The sequence below is a fragment of the Rattus norvegicus genome, chromosome 9 (genome assembly GCF_036323735.1).
Source record: "Rattus norvegicus strain BN/NHsdMcwi chromosome 9, GRCr8, whole genome shotgun sequence".
Lineage (NCBI taxonomy): Eukaryota > Metazoa > Chordata > Mammalia > Rodentia > Muridae > Rattus > Rattus norvegicus.
This window is the reverse complement of record NC_086027.1, coordinates 431919-453995: the sequence shown is the minus strand read 5'-3', so window position 1 is coordinate 453995 and position 22077 is coordinate 431919. Positions and strand designations below refer to the sequence as shown.

The 22077-nt window shown below is 35.5% G+C and overlaps 2 long non-coding RNA genes across 3 annotated transcripts; both read left to right on the top strand.

Annotated features, from left to right (window-relative positions):
- The first annotated feature begins 346 nt into the window (after positions 1–346).
- On the top strand, positions 347–5417 carry LOC103691580 (uncharacterized). The gene is made up of 3 exons (XR_005488982.2): positions 347–1815; positions 1909–2003; positions 5181–5417. It is a non-coding gene; the product is annotated as an uncharacterized LOC103691580 (long non-coding RNA).
- Positions 5418–10436: 5019 nt separating this feature from the next.
- On the top strand, positions 10437–21510 carry Arhgap20-ps1 (Rho GTPase activating protein 20, pseudogene 1). Of its 2 annotated transcripts, XR_010054905.1 has the most exons (7): positions 10437–10574; positions 11822–11980; positions 14391–14500; positions 15595–15767; positions 16024–16158; positions 20315–20549; positions 21323–21510. It is a non-coding gene; the product is annotated as a Rho GTPase activating protein 20, pseudogene 1 (long non-coding RNA). The 2 variants fall into 2 exon arrangements; XR_010054904.1 differs by lacking the exon at positions 16024–16158 and having other exon boundaries at positions 10438–10574.
- Positions 21511–22077: the final 567 nt, after the last annotated feature.

Genomic DNA, 22077 nt, shown 5'->3' with positions numbered 1-22077 from the left:
TGCTTCTCTTCATAATTCAAATTTTGCTCCTGATGTGATTATAAAGAAAAATGGATGGAATATCTGATATGGAAAATATATGTGACCCCGTAATGATTATGACCCACAAGTTGAGACTCACTGGTCTAAACTGCTAATTTTAAACAAAAATGTTTTTCAAGTACTTTCTACAATGTACACTGACCATTACTATTTTTGTTTTATTTTCAATAAAAAAAGGATTTTATTATTACCATCGATGGAAGCTTACTAACCTTGGATTTTTATGAAAACTGGCTTAGCATCCCAGATGAAGAAACTCTGGCTGGAAAAATTAATGTCATTCAAAGGTAATGATACAGTAAATACTTGGGGAACTGCACCAATATAGAAGCAATGCTTTTTGTAAGGTACATAGGCTTGTGTTTACAGGATTATCAGCTGGAATGATGTTCTATGCCAAGAGGTGTCCTTAGGTCAGACGTATTGTCACTTTTTAAACATTCCCTTTTCTCAAGCTAGCATGTTGAACCATGTCTGTAATCTTACCTTGGAGCCTTCTCCTTTATAAATGTCATGATTTAGAAGACAGTCTATGTAACACCTCGTGTTCAGGTCAGTTTAGAGTATTGGTTTAGTTCCTGTGTGAGACAAATTAAAAGAATTAAGTGTGTATAATACCTGTGGGTTACTTGCATCCTAGAATTGTTACCATGGTATTGTGAATATTTCGCATGGTCAATATATGTCATTAGAACAGGAATCTCTTACTGAATTCTTCTTTCTCAACTATAACTACCTAGAGAAGTCTAGATCAGGTATAGCTTTGACTTTTTTGAATCATTTTTCTGTGTGATACATAGAATGATTTCATACTTAACCAGAGCTTTGAGCTCCCATTGCAACCCAGGAGCCCTGCATCTCTGTCATGCTGTAGCGAAGCTTTTATAATTGCATTTTGTAGGGTCACTAGTGTGCTTTCTGCTCCTTATGTTCTAGAGTGTCACAAGAGTGTTACATGGATTCATACTACATTAGATATTAAATGTGTCTCCACCCCATGATGGATGGAAAGATAGTTTGCTGTTTAATAACACTGGATGTTTTCATACACAGAACACACATGGTCTTCAAAAATCTTCATTCATTCTAATACCAGGGCATTGAGTAGAGTCATGAGTGTGATTTTGCTCCTTATGTTCTAGATTGTTATAAGGGTGTGTCGTCGATTCATAATACATCAGATATTAAATGTGTCCCCATGGTGGCAAGAAAGATGGTTTGCTGTTTGATAACACTGGATGTTTTCACACAGAGAACATATATGGTTTGCAACAATATTCACTCATTCCGTTACCAGGGATCCTGACATGTTCCTCTGGCTTCCGTAGGTAGCAGTCATACATCTAGTACACTGAAATTCCTAAATAAATTGAAAAATGTTTTTTCCATGATTCTGTACAGAAAAGTGATTTGCAGAAAATATTTTATGTAATACTCTAGCTATATATTCTTACTTCTTTTGAATTCTGATTATACTATGAGTTGGTCTACAAAACATTTACCCTATTTGTTCTTTGTAGTTAGATTTCTAACTTACATTATTTTCAAGATGGTCTAACCTAAAATTCTCCTTTTTCTTTGTTTAGCCTTTTGCGACAGATCCCAGAACCAAACTTTATACTATTAAAACATCTCATATGTGTATTAGTAATAATAAAAGATTCTTCCATGAATAATTTAGACAGTTACAGGTTGTCTCTGAGCATAGCTCCACATGTACTGTGGGGTCAGACTTCGAGAGATTCATCATGTGGGAGTGACGTCTTACGAAAGGTAAGGGGATCTGAAATTTGCCTTTGGGAACAAAATTCTAATTTTTATTATTCAGTAATTGGGAATACTTTACTAAGATGATTTCTCTAACAGGAAACCCTAGGATTGCATTCTTATGGAGTGGAGTAGAATATGTATTGATCTATTTCAGGAAGATTTGGGAAGGGAGATTTTTAATGTATTTTAAGGTAAGTTAATCGTTTCTTTCTACTGTTCTTTCCTTCTCTCTTCTTAGATATTGATTTAGATATTGACTTTTAGCCAACAATAATCTGTACATATAATGGTAATCCAAGAAGACTAGAGTGAAATTTTAAAAGATCCGGATTACCTAGGTTTTGTTTGTTTTTTCCATCATAGCCCTACTTTTGGAGTATAGAATAGTTGTGTTTCACAGTGGTGAGACCATGATATTACTAAATATTCACATCATGTGAATTGCTGGCCATATTAAAGCATGTTGCATATATATACATATTTATATATAGGTATGTGTGTGTATACATATATGTGTGTGTGAGTGTGTGTATGAGTGTGAGTTTGTGTGTGTACATATACATGTAAAATGTACTTGTACATGTGCATGTATTTGTATATGTATATATATATATACATATGTAATGATGAATAATTGGTGTATATTATTTTGTATGCTTTCCATTATTTTAGCACTAACCTATTTCAGGTAGAGTTTTATGATCCTCAGTTATACTGCAGCTGTTAATTTTATTATAAACACACATATATCAATATTCTTCACTAATTTATTTACTTTATATCCTGATTGCAGTCCCTTCCTCCAAGTCCCATCTTTGCAACCTGTTTTTCCCTCCATTCTTCTTTACCTCAGTAGTGTAGACCTTCCACTGACACCAACCCACTCTCATACATCAATTCACAACAGGAATAAGTGAATCACCTTCCCCTGAAGCCATACAAAGCAGCCCAGATAAAAGAAAGCAATCCAGTTGTAGACTACAGAGTCAGAGCCAGTCTGCATATGAACTGGTAGGGGACCTACCTGAAGATCAAGCTGCATATATGCTACATATATATAGGGGCCCTAGATCCTGCTGCTGGAGCATATGATGGGGGAGATCCTGCAGATTCAAGGCTGAAGGATCACAATGACTAAAGGCTACAGCAAGATACCAGGATATAGAAGGAGAGGCATCTCCAGGAGGTTCCAGTATTGAGAGAATAGTAAAATACAGAGAGCTTAAACCAGACTTATTTCATTATACATTTGCAAGAAAATCTGTTTGGACAAGAGGGTATAATGTGTGACCACTTATGGCACAACACATCTCACACACTGTATTTTTAATTTTTTAAATTTTAGTTTGATATTTTTAAATTAAATTTAAATTTTTATTTAAATTTAATTTCTGAAATTTAGTGAGGGGGGATTGTTTCCAAGGGATATATGGAAGGATTGAAAAATGAAATGAGAGTTTCTTGGTAGCATGATTAGAAATTTCAGAGAATTAATAAAGGACACATATTTTGAAAAGGAAAAAAATAAAGAAAATATAAATAAGACAGAAAGCAAGGTACATGTTAACTAGTAGCTCCCAGGTATTAGGTCCACAGGAAAGAAGATATCATGATGTTACTCACAATGGAGGATGATAGCCCAAGGGATAGCTTGAATAAGATTCTTGCTCAGGACTGTACTTGGCTTGAACTAGAAACGTAGCTTTTTTAGTTAATTTCTAATTACCAAGGTACTGGAAACCTAAAATCCAAGACTATATCAAACTGCATGTTTAGTCCAAATGAAACAATAAAATGTATTTTTACTCTTAATAACTATTAAAGATTCTTCCTTTATGGACAATTCTTTTCAAATATATTCTTTTGTATGGTCAGGTATGAAAACAAAGAAGCAAAACTATCCTGTACAATCTGCATATAAAATAAGACTATCCTGTGCAGGACTGCTCAAAAATAAACTTAGGTGCATGCTGAGAAGAAACATATGTGATGAATAGAGTTTGCTTAACCTAAGTCATCATCTTAGGAGAACAGTAACTTACCAGTGTTGTTCAATTTAGGAAGTGTCATAGTTTTCTACAATTGCTGTGACAAAACACTGATGAAAAGCAACTAATGGAAGACAGGTTACAATATACTTGCAGTTACCAGTTAAATACTGAGAAATGTCAGAGCCAAAAATAAAACAGGGAGGAAAGAAGTGAGGCAGAAGCCTAGTAGGAGTACTTCATCCTGCCTTGTATCTCATATCTTTCTTTTTCTGACCAAGAACTCAAGGGTGGCACCATCCTGGAGATCTGGGCACTACAAATTCCAAGGTTAATCAGGACAATATCCCTTAGACTTCACTATACAATAGGTCCATCTGATGGAGGCATTTTCTCAATTAAGACTCCCTCTTCTCACCAACTTCTCTCAGTCACATTTCTATTGCCTTAATAAAACATCAGGGTTTAAAAGGCCAACCAAAGAGTGCACATGGGGGAACCATGGCTCCAGCTGGATATGTAGCAGAGGATTGTCTTATTTGGCATCACTAGGAGGGGAGCTGCTTAGTCCTGAGGGGCTTGATGGCCTAGGGTAGGGGAATGCTAGGTTGTTGAGGCAGGAGTGTGTGGTCAAGTGAGAGAAAACTGCAATAGAGTCAAGGGAGGAGATATAGGATTTGTGGAAGGGATCTGTGAAGGGGGATAACATTTGAAATGTAAATGAATGAAATAAACAATAAAAATAAAACAACATGACCAGGGAAACTTATTGAAGTAGGTGGTTATTTGGGACCTACAAATGCTGAGCGAGTATAGCACTTCAGTGTCATGACAGAGGAGCACGACTGCAGAAAAGAAGAAAAAACAAACCGGAAGCTGAAACCTGATGGTTCTTATCTTGGGAAGCAAAAATGTAGCAGAGAAAGTACATTGAAAATGGGCACCTACCTTTTGTAACTACAAATTCTAAGCAGTGGCATACTTCACCAGGCAGACCAAGGCACCAGAAAATTGTCAACGAGAGGGTATTGCAATGCCTGGAACTAGAGAGGCATCCCATTCAAAACATCACAATAAACAGCTACCCCCACCCACACACAAAAAATTAACACACAACAGTCATTAATTTGGTACACTCACAGTTTTTTGCAGCATATTAGTTCTGAAATGTTGCTTTGGTTAAGTAGTTCTGTTCTTTGCAATATGCATGAAATTTTAACAAGTTGTGTAAAGATGCAAAAGACTTAGAGTCTCCATTTCAGAGATTTCATTTCATGGGTTCTTATCTGTAATTTTCCTCCTGGTATTTCTTTTCATTTTTAAATTTATTTTGTAAACTATGTGAAATGACAATCTTGTTTTTACCTTGTGGTGTTACAGAAGTCTCTTATACAAATCATGATTGACAACTATGATCAAATATTTGGAAATGATGATATATTTAGTAAACACATTGCAAAAGGTCTGAAGACTTAAAGACATACAAAGAATCAATAAATTATTCTGGAAAATCTCCTATTATGACAAAAGCCATAGCTGGACACAACTGGAAAACCAATGATATTGATGAAAAATTTAACATTTCATATGCTGCACTGCAGGAAGAAGGTCTTACAGGTAAGACAAGGTTTATTAAATGAATGGAATCATTTGATCAAATCATTTCATGATGTCATAAATTTGTGTATATCAGAGAAGCTTTGGGACACAAAATGATTATTAGAGTATGGGAAAAGTTTTTAAACATCGTATACATATATATGTATATATATTTATACACACACACACACACACACACACACACACATATATATATATATATATATATATATATGCTCATATACTGAAATACATCTGGATACATTCAGGTATGTATGACACATTCTTTATTTAGAGAATCCACCAATATTGTCTGCTATATTTTCCCCCCCTTTCTTCCCATGGTCCTTAAGTTAGAGAATTCCTTGCATATGAATTATTATTTTTGATAAGATGATTTGATTTAAAAATAGATTAAACATTCTGCAAGATTAAGCCCTGCACCACTGTCAACATGCTTTGGTTTCCTAGCACGAAAGTACTAATGTTTGTTTAATTTCCTATGAGAAACAATATTTGTCAAAAATCTTATCATTGGTAAAAATATTTGCACAGGATCCACTACAAAACCTATGAGAGGTATGATAAAGAGGTTAAACTCACCTGATTATCAGGTGGTAGCACACAAATTCAAATACATTTTTAACTGAACTAATTCTTTCTATAGAGTTAAGAAAATATACCCAAATATTACCCTTATTTTAAGTGATGTGAATCTATCATCTGAGAATATTTGTCTGATGATGACATTTTATGTTTCATTTAGCAGGACAAAACAGAGCAGCTACCACATATAAGTGGTAGTGGATGAATTAAGAAGGTCTAAGGTCATTGTATTTTAATGTTCCCTTCTACCTCCCATTTAGTCATATTAGAAGAATTATTCCAAGATCCTATGGTAGTTTTATATTTCACCGTATTAGGTACAAATAATTTTCACTCATTGTACTTATTTTATGCTGCATATTTCATATTGTTTGCTATTATAACAAATGTTATTAAATTGGGTTATTTCTTACACTCCAATGTGCCTTGTTCATGGTCCTACACAGTCTTTGGAAAAATTTTCAGTCTCTGCCTCTACAGCCCAGTTATAGTACTAGTTTTCCCACCTCAGTTACCAATGTGTGGCCAGAAGCTAATGACACTGAATAATCCCTCAGAATTCTGCATAGAATCACGTGCCATAGAAAGTTATAAATAAAATTCCATTAACAATCAAAATTAATCATCACACATGATGAACTTAGAGGTGGATCATGGTTTTAAAATATAAAAAATGACCTGAAAAGATAATTCAGTGTCTAAAGCAATTGAGATTTAGACTTTGTAACATGAATTTGGGTCATCAAAACATACATTAAAAAGCAAACAAAACTAGGCATTGTAGCACAATCATCTCTAAACGAGAAGTTTCTACCTGAATAATGATGGCAGTCAGAGACAGTAACAGAAGCTTATTGGACAGATAATTCTGACATATTGTTCAGTAATGATCAAAAGAGACCCCCCCTGAAAAAAAAGAGACAGAGAGAAAGACCAATACTGGAGGCTCCTCATATGTTAATAAGCTCAAGGCTCTAATTAAGCTCTAAATATATATCACCAGTGATGTGATCTGCACGTGCTTTACACACACACACACACACACACACACACACACACATGCATTACATACACTGAGAAATGCACAGAAGCATACAGCATATTTGTTATATCTCTCTTCATCACCTGAGGCCTCAACATGAAATATTCTTTATTCATGGTTTGTCTATCTCAAAAGTGTCTGTAATACAAATTTGAGAAATGGAAATCTTAGAGAAAACCTCCAGTAAAGAAATTGATAATTTCCATATTTACTGTTCTTGGTCTTTCCTGAACTCCCATTACTATAAGTTTACAATGTTTTCATTTATTACTAGTATTTTAAACTTTTATCAAAAATTGAATTATAGCACTGTAGCCTGACTTTCTCCTTTAAGTCCATCACAGTCACTCACTTTCATACTCATTTAAATATTGTTTTGTACATGTTTATATATATGTGTTTATATCTTTACAAATATGAATATTACTTGAGATCATTTTGTTCTGTTTATGAATATGTTTTCCATGATATACAGTGTGTATTAGACAATACATATGTGGGTCATTTCTGGAAAAATTAATATTCTGTCAGTCATAATTAGCTGCCTATAACTTTTGACAAGTGAAATTTTGACCATTGCCTTAACACTGCATTGACGTTGCTATTATTGTGATTTTGCACCTATTTTTATGAGAGGCAATTTCAAAACAGACTTTCAAGTATGCTGGGTCTTACAGTATTTTTAAGCCCTTTTCTACAATGGTCCCTGAGCTACAGAGCATTTAGCTCTAATGTACATGTATTCACTGGTGCTGGATTTTTCATAATGCAATTATCTCTTCATTGTGTCCTAATTTTTGTTTTCTGTGATGGTTTCCATTTTCTATACAAAGAGGCTTCTTTGATGTAGGATGATGGCCCCACTTGTTGGTACATATAAGACTAATATTTAAATGCTGTAAGGAATGTCGCTAATTTATTAAATTAATGTCATCAATTTTAAAGTTTATGACCAAACTAGCTACATAAATCGGACTAGATTTCTAGCTCCAGCCATGATTTCAATCCTGGTGAGAGAAATTCTACCAATTATTAAAGTATTTCCTGTGGCTTTCCGCCAAAATATGGATTTGCACTTGGATTTCTCTCAAGGTTGGTGGCTTGCGTGCCAGTTGCCAAATAAATCTTACAAGGAATCTCAGCAATCTACCTGGATATGTCTTAGAAGCCTCTAGGTTTAAGTCAAAGTTCTAAGGTAGATAAAACAGTAGGCAAGTTGACACGTTAGGGAAGCAATTGATGGTTGTACCCACCTGTAATACCTATAAAGTACGATGATAACCAGTATGGTAAGATAGCAGAATAGGTTCAATAAGTGACACCAACAGCTCAATTCAAAACAACTGTTCTTTGATTAGACTTAAATGTATTTTCTTTACCATAGAATTGAACATGGTTCTGGGTCTTTCATTTGGTTTCTCAGAAAAAAAGTTATTCCTAAGTATGCTTTTAAAGTTCAACATTTGGTATCTTGTTATTTCTCTTTACGATCATCCGTGCAGGTTCTTTGACTTGTCCAAGTCACACATTTTCACTCCTCTCTGACAAGATAAATTCATTTTCCTAAAGTAATATGATATAAATGTTATATAAATATACAATTCCCTCTTTTTGATTACTTTAGTTTTCTTCTTTCCACATCTACAATTAGCCTTAATTGACAATAGTCTAAAACATCAAAAGTTGAAATTTCTAGCAATAAGAGTGCTTACCATATTGAGTTAATTGAAGAATATTTAACAGTGAGTGCCTTATGTCTGCAAGGATGATAATGATTCTATCACCTAGAATTTCCTTATAGTGTGTGCTGCCCCTCATCAAGTTATTTATGAAATATTATGGTACCAATGGCTTCCTTTGCTGATCTTTGGTCATACTCAATTTATTCTTGTTTCATACAGCATATGTAAACAATTAAGATAATATTAAAACTGCATGTGACCAAGGGGACATATATTAGAAATGAAGAATTCAAAGTATGTCTTTCTGAAAATCATATGATAGTAAACATAAGTGAGCCTAAATATAACATAAGAATAATCAGATATCTTGTAAATTCTTTCAAAAGTAGCAACATACAAAATTAACACACAAAGTGAGTACTCCTTCTTTGTAAAAGAAAAGTAAATCAATGAAAACATGTCATTAACAGTAACTTTTAAAAGTATTAAGTTTCTTGGGAAAATTCTAACCGAGAAATAAAAGGCTTTTATGATTAAAAAAACAAAACCAAAAACAAAAGAAAAAAATGAAAAAAAATTCAACCCAAAACAAAACAAAATGTCTTATAAATTGAACAGATATCAGATAATGGGAAGATTCCCACATGTTCATGAATCAGTGAGATTTAAACAGTAAAAATTCTAGACCATCCTGGAGTAACATTTTGATTCTATCCTTTGAAAGTTTGATAAAATTTATAACACTCTTGATGTTATTAGGAGAAACAATATTGTAGAAGTGATTTTTTTAAACTTCTTTCCTCCCAGTCTTCTGCCATGTTCCCTAGACCTCACCGTAAAGCCTCACCAACATCACTTCCTAAACATAAACTGAACAAGGCAACACCAATGAACATGGAAAACTAAATGGGCCCTGAAACCTAGACAAAGAAATATAGGCAATTGCATCGTAAACATGAGTATGCGATTTTATCTAAAACAAGTGTATTTTTTTGGATGCAGGAGATAGATGAAACCTGCTTTCTGACCCAAACTGATAGTCTGTATATTATTGGTGTGAGACAATTAATGGTTAGAGTTATTAATGAGCAGTATTTATTGGTCTTTGTTATTTTTTTGTTGACACATACTTTTCCCCCTCTTTTTTGAATGATTACAGGGTTATTTATCATCTCTGTCCTCTTGTGTATATGTACATTATCTTCAGCCTGCTGTTTGCCCTTTGTAGACCAAGATTGATGATGAGAAATGGCTTAGTGGTGCTTAAACTATGTAATGCTTCTCCTCTTTTGTTGATATGAATGATGCTTTTGCTCAATAATAAAGTCTAGGCTAGTATCTGTATTCTTTGAAAGCATGGAGAACGTTGATGCAGGCCCACTATATTTTAGAATAACCTTTGAAAATTCAGGTATTAGTCTAATGTAGTTAACGTTGTGTGACTTTGTCTTTTTCATTCATAGCTTTTTGTATTTTTATTTCTATGTTCAGTTAGCCTTTGACTATTATGTGTCTACTTGATGTTTCCTATGCTTCTAGTACTTTCACACATATCTCTTTTTGATTTGGTGTGATAAATGCAAAGGATATACAAGGTTAAAGAGAGTTCAGTTTCAAAAATGATTTCCCTTCTTTCTTATATGCAGAGAAAAAGAAAGGCTATATATATATATGTATATATATATATATATATATATATATATATATATATATATATATATATATATATATATACATGCCAAGCCACCAGTATATTCTGATCCAGCACCACCAAGAAAGAAATGCTTATTTGGCAAAAATCTTACAAGCATTTATGTCGACAGAAAGCTGCCTGCTCCAATACTTGTGAGTATCATTCTGGCTTTCTGTAGCACCTTTGTTCTCAGTAAGCTATTTAATCAAACTGAGGAATGTTTAGATAACCGATCTATGAGAGTAAGATCATTTTAAAACAGAAATAAGTTCTACCGTATTTTGAATAATGTAATTGAAAGAAAAAGAGAAGAAATACCATTCCCATGTTTTGCACTGACTGCATCAAAGATTCAAACCCACCAGCATGTTGGAGGAAATAATTCTATGGAATTACCATACAGTAAATTCCTGGAATTACCCAACAGTAAAGTCTTGCAGCTTCTTTATGACTCCACATTTCTTTGGAATCTCCCTTAATATCATTGCCCCTGAAATTACTCAATACTTAAAAATGTCTGTAGGCTTTTCTTTTAAATTATCAATGAATTAGATGAGCACACTGTTTTTTATATATATTAACATCATTTATCCTAGTGGACTATATTTAAATGCCATCTAATATGGCTTAATCTATTTTAAATGAATTATTAAACTTCTTTGTAAACATATCTTTAGTATCCAACATCTCTTCTAGCACTATAGCTGTGATAGGAATTTATGCTGTTTGTGAACAAATTTATCCTGTCAGACACATGAGCATTACTGCCAATTTCTTAGGTATTTTAGAGCAGAATTTTCTGGTAACCTTGTTTGTATTCGTGTAATCAATTTAAAGTGGTGTAAACCTATGCATGGTAGTCATGTTTACAGAGTAAATTATGGAAGAATGATAGAAATATGCTTGGGTTTTTAAATGTGAAAGCATCTGTAGACATAGTTGAAAATAAGAAGTCACAGAATAAGGATATAAAAGTCTCAGAAATATGGTGAAAAAATATTTCTTCAAAACACGAAAGTTAGGATTCATAATACAGGCCAGGACAAACAGTAAGTAAAATAGTGAGTTTATCTCTGGAAGGGAAATGTCCCAATATTTACTTAAGATGCCAGGCTTGAGAAAGATATTGATAGAAGGAAACACAAAGTAGTAGAGGACCATTCACCAAAATGCTTTGAGGAACAGAAGTCTAACAAAACCATGATACTACAAATTGGGGAAAAAATGGATTAGGGAAGAAAATGTATTTGGAAGCTAAAACAGAAAAAAAGTTCAATGACTACTTTATTCCTCTAAGTTATAGCTGTGCAGCCAAAACTATCCTTGCTCAGGTTCACAATAAAAGACATATTTGTGCTTGAGGTGTGGATCTCTAATACTACATCCTTATCCCACACAGGACATGTTATCCATAATTGCAGGGAAAGGACGACAATCAGATCACATATTCGAAATTCTACCTGAAAATTCACACTGGTGCCTCAGAGAGAGGATTGACAGTGAACAACTCATTGAATAGATTCAAGAATGCGTGCTTGTAATAGCATCTGTCTTGAAGGTAAGGAAGGTTTTCATGTCACCAACATTAATCATCCCTCTAGAGATGCATATGTGCTTTCTGTCTTTAAGATTACATGATGATGACTGTTTCCTAGAACTATGGACACGTGACCTCTTGATAAGAGGCATGGCAGGTAAAAGTCTGACAAACCCAAAGATTCATCATAAAGACACAGGTGAAGAGCTTCTGTTGGAAGTTAACATCCTCATATATGAGATGGACTCTAGTTGGGCATTACAAATATTCCCACTGATTTCACCTCTGAACATACCCTGTGAATTAATAGCTGAACAAGTTATAATGGTGGTAAAATGTGCTTTATCAAATGAATGAATTAAATAATACTTACCAAAAAATATCCTTCACAAATAACAGTTCAAATTGACAAGTCCAACGCTCACCTACAATAGGCTATCTATGTTGAATATTACTCTCTGTCTTGTATATACAAGAAATCGTTTTCCTTCTCAATCAAAAAATAATCCAGCACTCTCACTTTCACCAGATATTTCCATTCTAATTCCATGTCAAATATTCAAGTATTAGCCTAACCTACTTTTAACTTGTCTAACACACTAACACTCCTAACTTGCCAGGGAGCTGCAGTGACTCTAGAGCAAATATCATTGTTTTATTTTTACTTGGGCCATGATCTGATTTCACCTTTCAGAAGTCTGTGGAGCTATGGCCCAGACATAAATAGTAAAAATAATGCTCTGGGATTAACTATGCTTACTAACATTCGGCAAAGGTACTGAATGATCCTTCCTTGGCCTTTGAGCTTGCCAAGTGTGTCTGATTCTCATTGCCAGAAACTTAAGACCTTACTGAAGTTAGCCGTGTGTATTCAAAGCAATTTACATGTACAAGGGCACCTATGATTCTTCCATTTTTATGGCTTGCTATCCTTAGTACAACATCAAAGTTCATTGTTGTATTTCATGCAAAAGACAGTTTCTGTTCTTCAAACAATCTGATGCTTACGACTAAATTTAAATAGTTGAATATTTACAAATTTTAAGAAAAAGACATGAAACTGTGAGATCTTCTCACATGGAAAATAAGTAAGCTTCACCACTATTCCTGCTGGGTCTGTAAGCAAGGTGTATGTGTAGACAACAGGTTTATGCTGTGTGAGCCTAAAGTACAGATTCAACAATTATACAGTCAGGATGAGTTAATTTTGGGTGCTGTCATTTTTTGATAGTTGCCTATTCCAAGAAGAGGACTTTGGTTTTGGTTTGATTGTTTTGGTGGATTTTTAAACCATCATCATCATCATCATCATCATCGTCATCATTTTACACTTTTTTTTGTTTGTTCATTTTATGTCTTGTATGCTGCCCCCTACCTATTCTGCCCTCACAGAGTCTCTCTCCTTCCCTGAGCTGAATTGGGACCCTTGGGTTGTCCTCCTACCCAGGCACATCAACTCTCTTCAGGTTTAGCACATCTTCTCCCCCTAAGACCAGGTGGGACAGGTTTTCACAGTCAATAGCTTACAGATAGCCCCTGATCCACATGTTGGGGGACCGACAGGGAGACTAAGCTTTACATTTGCTAGAAATTGTGCTGTAGGTCATGCTGCAGCTTCTGCAGGATTTTTAGATGATAATTCAGCCTTTGATAGCTCCCATTGGTGCTGCTTAGTTGATTCTGTAGCTCTTCCTGTGGAGTTCCTATCTCCTCCAGGTCATGGAATCTCTCCCCCATTTCTTCCATACAAGTCCTTGATTGATCCATAAGATCCAATGATTGGCTGTGGCTCTACATAGCCTATTTCAGTCAGCTGCTGGGTGGAGCCTCTCAGAGGGTTTCTATCTGGATATTCTACATAGCATCTAGCGTTTTTCAAGGCAGAGAGAGCTTTGGGCTGGGAAGTGGAGTGCAGATCTATGATTGCAAGTCATAGTGTGGACTAGAAGTCAGGAGAGGCAATTTGAACAGACCATAGGTTTATTTCATTGCTATAACAACTAGGACACTGCTTCATTGATTCTAGTCTTAGGGAAGAAAACACAAGATCCTGCATATAGGTTCCACATTTGATCCAAGATTCTGGGGAGATAGAAGTTTGGGAGTCTTTTATGTAATATGCTTTCAACCAATGATTCTCAGCCATCCTAATACTGTAACACTAATATATTTCCTTATGGTTTGGTGATTACTAACCATTACATCATTTTGCTGCTTTCTCACAATTAAAATTTTGCTATTGTTAAGAATTATAAAGAAAAATGGAGAGAATATCTGACATGGAAGATATATGATATGTGAACCCCTAATGGATTATGACTCCCAAGTTGAGAATCACTGGTCTAAACTGCTAATTTTAAACAAAAATGATTTTCATGTTCTTACTAAAATGTACATTGACCATTACTTTTTTATTTTCATTTAATAAAAGGACTTCATTGCAAACATTGAAGGAAGTTTACTTACTTCTGACTTATAAGAGAATTGGCTTAGCGTCCCAGATGAAGGAACTCTGGTTGGAAAAATTAATGCCATCCAAAGGTAACGATACAGAAAGCACTTGCGGAACTGTACCAATATAGAAGCAGTGTTTTTGTAAGGTACATAGGCTTGTGTTTACAGTATTATAAGCTGGAGTGATGTCCCATGCCAAGAGGTTTCCTTAGCACAGACACGTATTGTCACTTTTTAAACATGTTCATTTCTCAAACTAGTGTTGAACCATGTCTGTAATTACACCTGGGTGTCTTCTTCTTTATAACTGTCACAGTTTAGAAGACAGCCTATGCAACACCTTGTGTGCAGGTCAGCCTAGAGTATTGGTTTAGTTCCTGTGTGAAACAAATTAAAAGAAAGAGGTGTGTATAATACCTGTAGATTATTTGCATCCTAGTATTATTACCATGTTACTGTGAATATACCACATGCTAAATATATGCCATTGATTAGAACATGAAGCTATTATGAATACTTCTTTCTCAAATATAACTACCTCGAACAGTCTAGGTCAGGTATAGCTTTGACTTCTTTGAATCTTTTTTCTGCACAATACTCCAGAGAATGATTTTGTGTGTAACAGGAGCATGGAGCTCCACTTGCTACCCAGGTGCCATGCATCTCTGTCTTGCTGTAGCGAAGCATTTATAATCGCATTGTGTAGGGTCACTAGAGTGCTTTCTGCTCCTTATGTTCTAGAGTGTCACAAGAATGTTACATGGATTTATACTACATTAGATATTAAATGTGTCTCCACTCCATGGTGCTTGGGAAGATGGATTGATGTTTAATAACACTAGATGTTTTCATACACAGAACACACATAGTCTGCAACAATCTCATTCATTCTAATACCAATATCCCAACAGCTTCCTCTGGCTTCTGTAGGTAGCAGTCAAATATCTATTACATAGAAAATCATTCATACATTTAAAATGTTCCCATGATTTTATACAGTAAAATGATTCGCAGAAAATATTTTTTGTAGTACTCTAGCTGTATGTTATACTTCTTTTGAGTTCTGGTTATACTATGAGTTGGTCTACAAAACATTTGCCCTGTTTTCTTCATAGTCAGTTTTGTAACTAACATTAGTTTTCAGATGGTCTAAAATAAAATTATCCCCTTTCTTTGTTTAGACTTCTACTGAAGATTCTTCAGGCAAACTTTATCCTTCTAAAGCATCTCATTTGGTAATAGTAATAAGAGACTCATCCACAAATAATTTAGACACTAACAGGTTATCTATCCGGATAGCTCCTTATGTTTTGTGGGATCAGACTACAAAGGACGCATGGTTTGGGAGTGAAAGGTAAGGTAAGAAGGTTTGGGAAAGAAAGGTAAGGGGATCTGACTTTTGCCTTTGGGAACAAAATTCTCATTGTAATGCAGGAAGTAGGAAAACTTTGGAAAGATCATTTCTGTAAAAGGAAACCCTAGGATTCCATTCTTCTGGAGTGGAGTGGAATATATATCGATCTGTTTCAGGAATATTTGGGAAGAAAGATGGTTAATGTAGTTTAAAATAAGTGAATCATTTCAGTCTTTCTTTTGTTCTTTCTTCATAGATATTGATTTTGGCCAACAGTATGCTTCACATTAAGGAAACTGAGCAGGGACTCAGCAGCTGCCCCATTGGGAGAACATGCACTACTGGCTATAATACAAGGCCGAGAAGTCCAGCTGCTCCCCTTCCCTTATAGGTTGTTCTACTCCCAGAACTTAAAGTTAAATCATTGAGCACTGAAAATATGATTTATAACAAACAGTAATGAAGGATTTACCATGTGAGGGAAAATTTCACCTGTGCATTATAGATATTATCCTATTGTTAGAATTTGCTTCCAAATTTTAGTACCTCTTTCCACTGGTCCTGAGTTTATGCTAGAGGTTAAACACAGAAATGAGATTAAGAAATTAAGAATATGTAAAGAAATGATACTTACAATGATATATTGATTCTTAACATTTTGTCCATTTTATCAACTTGAGTATTTCTTATTTACATTTCTTTTTTATTTTATTAACTTGAGTGTTTCTTATTTACATTTCGGATGTTATTCCCTTTCCTGGTTTCCGGGCCAACATCCCCCTAACCCCTCCCACTCCCCTTCTATATGGGTGTTCCCCTCCCCATCCTCCCCCCATTGCCGCCCTCCCCCCAATAATCACGTTCACTGGGGGTTCAGTCTTAGCAGGACCCAGGGCTTCCCCTTCCACTGGTGCTCTTACTAGGATATTCATTGCTGAGAAACACCTAAAGAAATGTTCAACATTTTTAGTCATAAGGGAAATGCAAATCAAAACAATCCTGAGATTTCACCTCACACCAGTGAGAATGGCTAAGATCAAAACTCAGGTGACAGCAAATGGTGGGCGAGGATGTGAAGAAAGAGGAACACTCCTCCATTGTTGGTGGGATTGCAGACTGGTACAACCATTCTGGAAATCAGTCTGGAGGTTCCTCAGAGTATTGGACATTGAACTTCCTAAAGACCCAGCTATACCTCTCTTGGGCATATACCCAAAAGATGACCCAACATATAAAAAAGACACGTGCTCCACTATGTTCATAGCAGCCTTATTTATAATAACCAGAAACTGGAAAGAACCCAGATGCCCTCCAACAGAGGAATGGATACAGAAAATGTGGTACATCTACACAATGGAATATTACTCAGCTATAGAAAGCAATGACTTTATCAAATTCATAGGCAAATGGAGGGAACTGGAAAATATCATCCTGTGTGAGGTAACCCAATCACACAAAAACACACATGGTATGCACTGATTGATAAGTGGCTATTAGCCCAAATGCTTGAATTACCCTAGATGCACAGAACACGTAAAACTCAAGACGGATGATCAAAATGTGAAATCTTCACTCCTTCTTTAAAAGGGGAACAAGAATACCCTTGGGAGGGAATACAGAGGCAAAGTTTAGAAGAGAGGCAGAAAGAACACCCATTCAGAGCCTGCCCCACATGTGGCCCATACATATACAGCCACCCAATTAGACAAGATGGATGGTGCAAAGATGTGCAGGCCGACAGGAACCGGATGTAGATCTCTCCTGAGAGAGACAGCCAGAATACAGCAAATACATAGGCAAATGCCAGCAGCAAACCACTGAACTGAGAAGGGGACTCCCAATGAAGGAATCAGAGAAAGAACTGGAAGAGCTTGAAGGGACTCGAGACCCCATATGAACAACAATGCCAACCAACCAGAGCTTCCAGGGATTAAGCCAGTACCCAAAGACTATACATGGATTGACCCTGGACTCCAACCTCATAGGTAGCAATGAATAGCCTAGTAAGAGCACCAGTGGAAGGGGAAGCCCTTGGTCCTGCTAAGACTGAACCCTCAGTGAACGTGACTGTTGGGGGGAGGACCGTAATGGAGGGAGGATGGGGGAGGGGAACATCTATACAGAAGGGGAGGGGGAGGGGACAGGGGAATTTTGGCCTGGAAACCGGGAAAGGGAATAACTATCGATTAAGTTGCATATCTGCTACATATATGTAGGGGGCCTAGATCCTGCTGCTGGAGCATATGAAGGGGGAGGTCCTGCAGATTCAAAGGTGAAGGATCACAATGATTTAAAGGCTACAGCAAGATACCAGGATATAGAAGGATATGGGAGGCTCCGGTATTGATGGTGTAGCAAAATCCAGAGGGCTTGAAGCAGGCCAGTGACTTATTTCAATGTACATTTGCAAGTAAACCTGTTTGGACAAAAGGGTATAATTTGTGACATAGTATAGTGACATAGGGAGCACACCACATCTCACAGACTGCATTTTTTAAAAGGATTTTAATTTTTTGTTTGATTTTTAATTTAACTTTAAAACTTTATTTAATTTTAATTTTTGAAGTTTTTGGAGGGGGATTGTTATCAAGAGATAATTGGAAGGATTGAAAAATAAAATGAGAGTTACTTGTGAGCATGATGATAAATTTAAAGAGATTAAAAAACAGACATATATTTTGAAAAGGATAAAAAGCAACAAAAAAGTAAAAAATGAAAGAAAGCAGGGTACATTTTAACTAGTAGTTTCCAGGGATTAGTCCACAGGAAGGACGAATTAGTGATGTCACACACATGAATAGTATTCTCACCCAGGACTCAACTTGGCTTGGACTAGAAACCTACCTTTTATAGGTAATTTCTTATTACCAAGCTCCTGGAAACCTAAAATCCAAGCCTATATCGAAGCATATGTCCACATGAAGCAACAAAATTCATTTTTCACTCTTAATAACTATTAATGATTCTTCTGTTATGGGCAGTTCTTTTCAAATATATTCTTTTGTATGGTCAAGCATGAAAACAAACAAGCAAAACTATTCTGTGCAATCTGCATATAAAATATGACTATCTTGTGCAGGACTGCTCAAACATAAACTTAGCTGTATGCTGGTAAGAAATATGTGATGAGTAGAGTTGACTTAACCTAAGCCATCATCTCAGAAGAAAAGTAACTTATCAGTGTTTCTCAATTTAGGAAGTGTTATAATTTCCTATGATTGCTCTGACAAAACACTGATAAAAAGCAACTTATGAAAGACAGGTTACACTCCATGATATACTTGGAGTTACCAGTTAACTCCTGAGAAATATCAGGGCCTAAACTGAAGCAGGGCAGGAACCTGGATTCAAGAACTGAAGTACAAGCTGAGTAGGAGTTCTGCCTCTTGCCTTGTACCTCATACCTTTCATTTTCTGACTAATAGCTCAAGGGTGGCAACATCCTAGAGATCTGGGCCCTACAAATTCCAAAATTAATCAGGACAATATCCCTTAGACTTCTCTATACATTAGGTCTATCTGATGGAGGCATTTTCTCCATTAAACTCCCTTTTCTCACCAACTTCTTTTCTCAGACACATTTGTTTTGCCTCAATAAAACACCAGGATCTAAAACACTAAACAAAGATTGCACATGGGGGAACCTGTGGCTCCAGCTGAATATGTAGCAAAGGATGGCCTTATTTGGCGTCACTAGGTGGGAAACTGCTTAGTCCTAAGGAAGCTTGATGACCCAGGGTTAGGGAATGCTAGGGTGTTGAGGCCAGAGTGTATAGGTGAGGGAGGGAGCATGTAATAGAGGCAGGGGGAGGAGATACAGGGTTTGTGGAGGTGAACTGTGAAGGGGGATAACGTTTGAAATATAAATAAATAAAATAGTCAATAAAAAATAAAACAATATTACCAGGGAAATTTGTTCAAGTAAGTGATTCTTTGGGACTTAGAAATGCTGAGCACTTCTAATGTCATGACAGAGGAACATGTCTGCAGAAAGGAGAAAAAAACATTTACAGCAAGCTGAAACCTGATGTCTCTTGTCTTGGGAAGCAAAAATGTAGCAGAGAAAATACATTGATAATGGGCACCTGTATTTTGTAATTCCAAATTATAGGCAATGGCATACTTCTATCAGGAGGGCCAAGGGACTTAAGCCACCAGAAAGTTGTCACAAAGAGGGTATTGCCATGCCTGGAACTAGAATGGCATCCCATTCAAAACATCCCAACAGAAACCCCCAATCCTTCTACCCCCTAAAAATGTCAACGAACGACAGTCATTAATTAGATTAACTCACAGTGTTTGGCAGCACATCAGGTTTGAAATGTTTCTTTGGTTTAGTAGTTCTTCTATTCTTTGCAGTATGCCTTAAATTTTGACAAGTTTTGGTAAAATGCAGAGGACTTAGAGTCTCCATTTCAGAAACTTCATATCATGCATTCCTATCTATGGCAACTGTTATTTTCCTCATAGTTTTGGATATCATTTTTAAATTTCAATTTTGTAAACCATGTGAAATGACAATCTTGTTTTGCCTTGTATTGTTACAGATGTCCATTATACAAATCATGATCGACAACTATCATCAAATATTTGGAAATGATAATATATTTTATAAATGTATTGACAGAAGATCTGAGGATTTAAAGACTTGTGCAGATTCAATAAACTCTTCTGGCAAATCACCTATTATGAAAGAATTCCTAGCTGGCCACAAGAAAACATGCAATAATGGTGAAAAATTAAAAATTTCATTCATTCCTCTGCAGGAGGAAGGTCCTATAGGTGAGCCAAGATTTATTTAGTCATCAAATGAATGAAAGGATGACATCATTCACTTATTTCATAAATTTGTAAATTTGAGAGTAGTTTTGGACACAAAATGATATTAGAGTATGGAAAAACTTTTTAACCAACACTTTAATTAAATTATACTTAAATTTATGCATATGTATATACAAACCTATATATATGTATATATAATTTATATGTATACACACAAACAGACACACACACACACAAATACTTAGGTACTGTATATACCACATGTAAGTATGACAGACTCTTTATTCAGCCTCTGTAAGAATCCCACAATATTGCCATTCTTCCTATGGTCTTTAAGTCATAGAGGATTCATGCATATGAAATTATTATTTTTGATAAGATCATTTAGAAACAATGTTTTAATTTATACATCCATTAGAGATTCTGCATGTTTAAGTCCTGTACCACTGTCAACATGCTTTTTGATTTTAATGCAAAAATAATAATGTTTGTTTAATTTCCTATGAGAGACAATCTTGCCAAATGCTTAGCATTGGCATAAATATTAAATTGCACAGGATCCACTACAAAACCTACGTGAAGAAAGATAAAGAGGCTAAAACGCACCTGATTAATATGGTAGTACCACTCAAGTTCCTATACATTGATAACGCAAGTAATTATTTGTATAGAGTTAAGAAAATATACCAAAATATTACTCTTATCTGAAGTGAAGTGAATCTATCATCTGAGAATGTTTGTCTAACAATGACATTTTATGGTTCATTTAACAGGACAGAACAGAACAACTACCACATATAAGTGGTAGAAGATGACTGAAGACATTATAAGGTCATTCTATTTTAATGTTCCCTTCTACCTTCCACTTAATCATAGCAGAACAATTATTACAACATCCTGCTTCAGCATTCATATGCTATCATAATAAATGTTATAATAAATAAAAGTGTTATCGCTTACACTCCAATGTGCCTTGTTCATGATTCTCCATAGTCTTTGGAAAGTGACATTTTTCTGTCTCTGCCTCTACAGCCCAGTTATACTACTTGCTTTCCCACCTCAGTTTCTAAAGTGCAGCCAAAACTAATGACATTAAATAATCCCTCAGAATTGTGCCCAGAATTCTGTGCCATACAAAGTTCTAAATAAAATTCCATTACCAATCAAACTTAATCATCACACATGATGAAGTTAGAGATGGATCACGGTTGTTAGATTATACAAAATGACCTGAAAAGATCAGTGCTTAAGCAACTGAGATATAGGCTTTGTGACATGAATTTGGGTCATCGAAACATACTTCAGAACCCAAAACTGAGTATTGTTGCACAAGCATCTCTAGACCAGAAGCTTCTACTTGGATGGAGGTGGGAGTTGGAGACAGTAGTTAACAGAAGCTCATTGGCCAGATATTCCTGACATGTTGTTCAGCAATGATCAAAAGAGACCTTATGCCAAAAAAAAAAAAAAAAAAAAAACTGAGAAAGACCAATACTGGATGCTCTTTTCAAATGTAAATAAACATGCT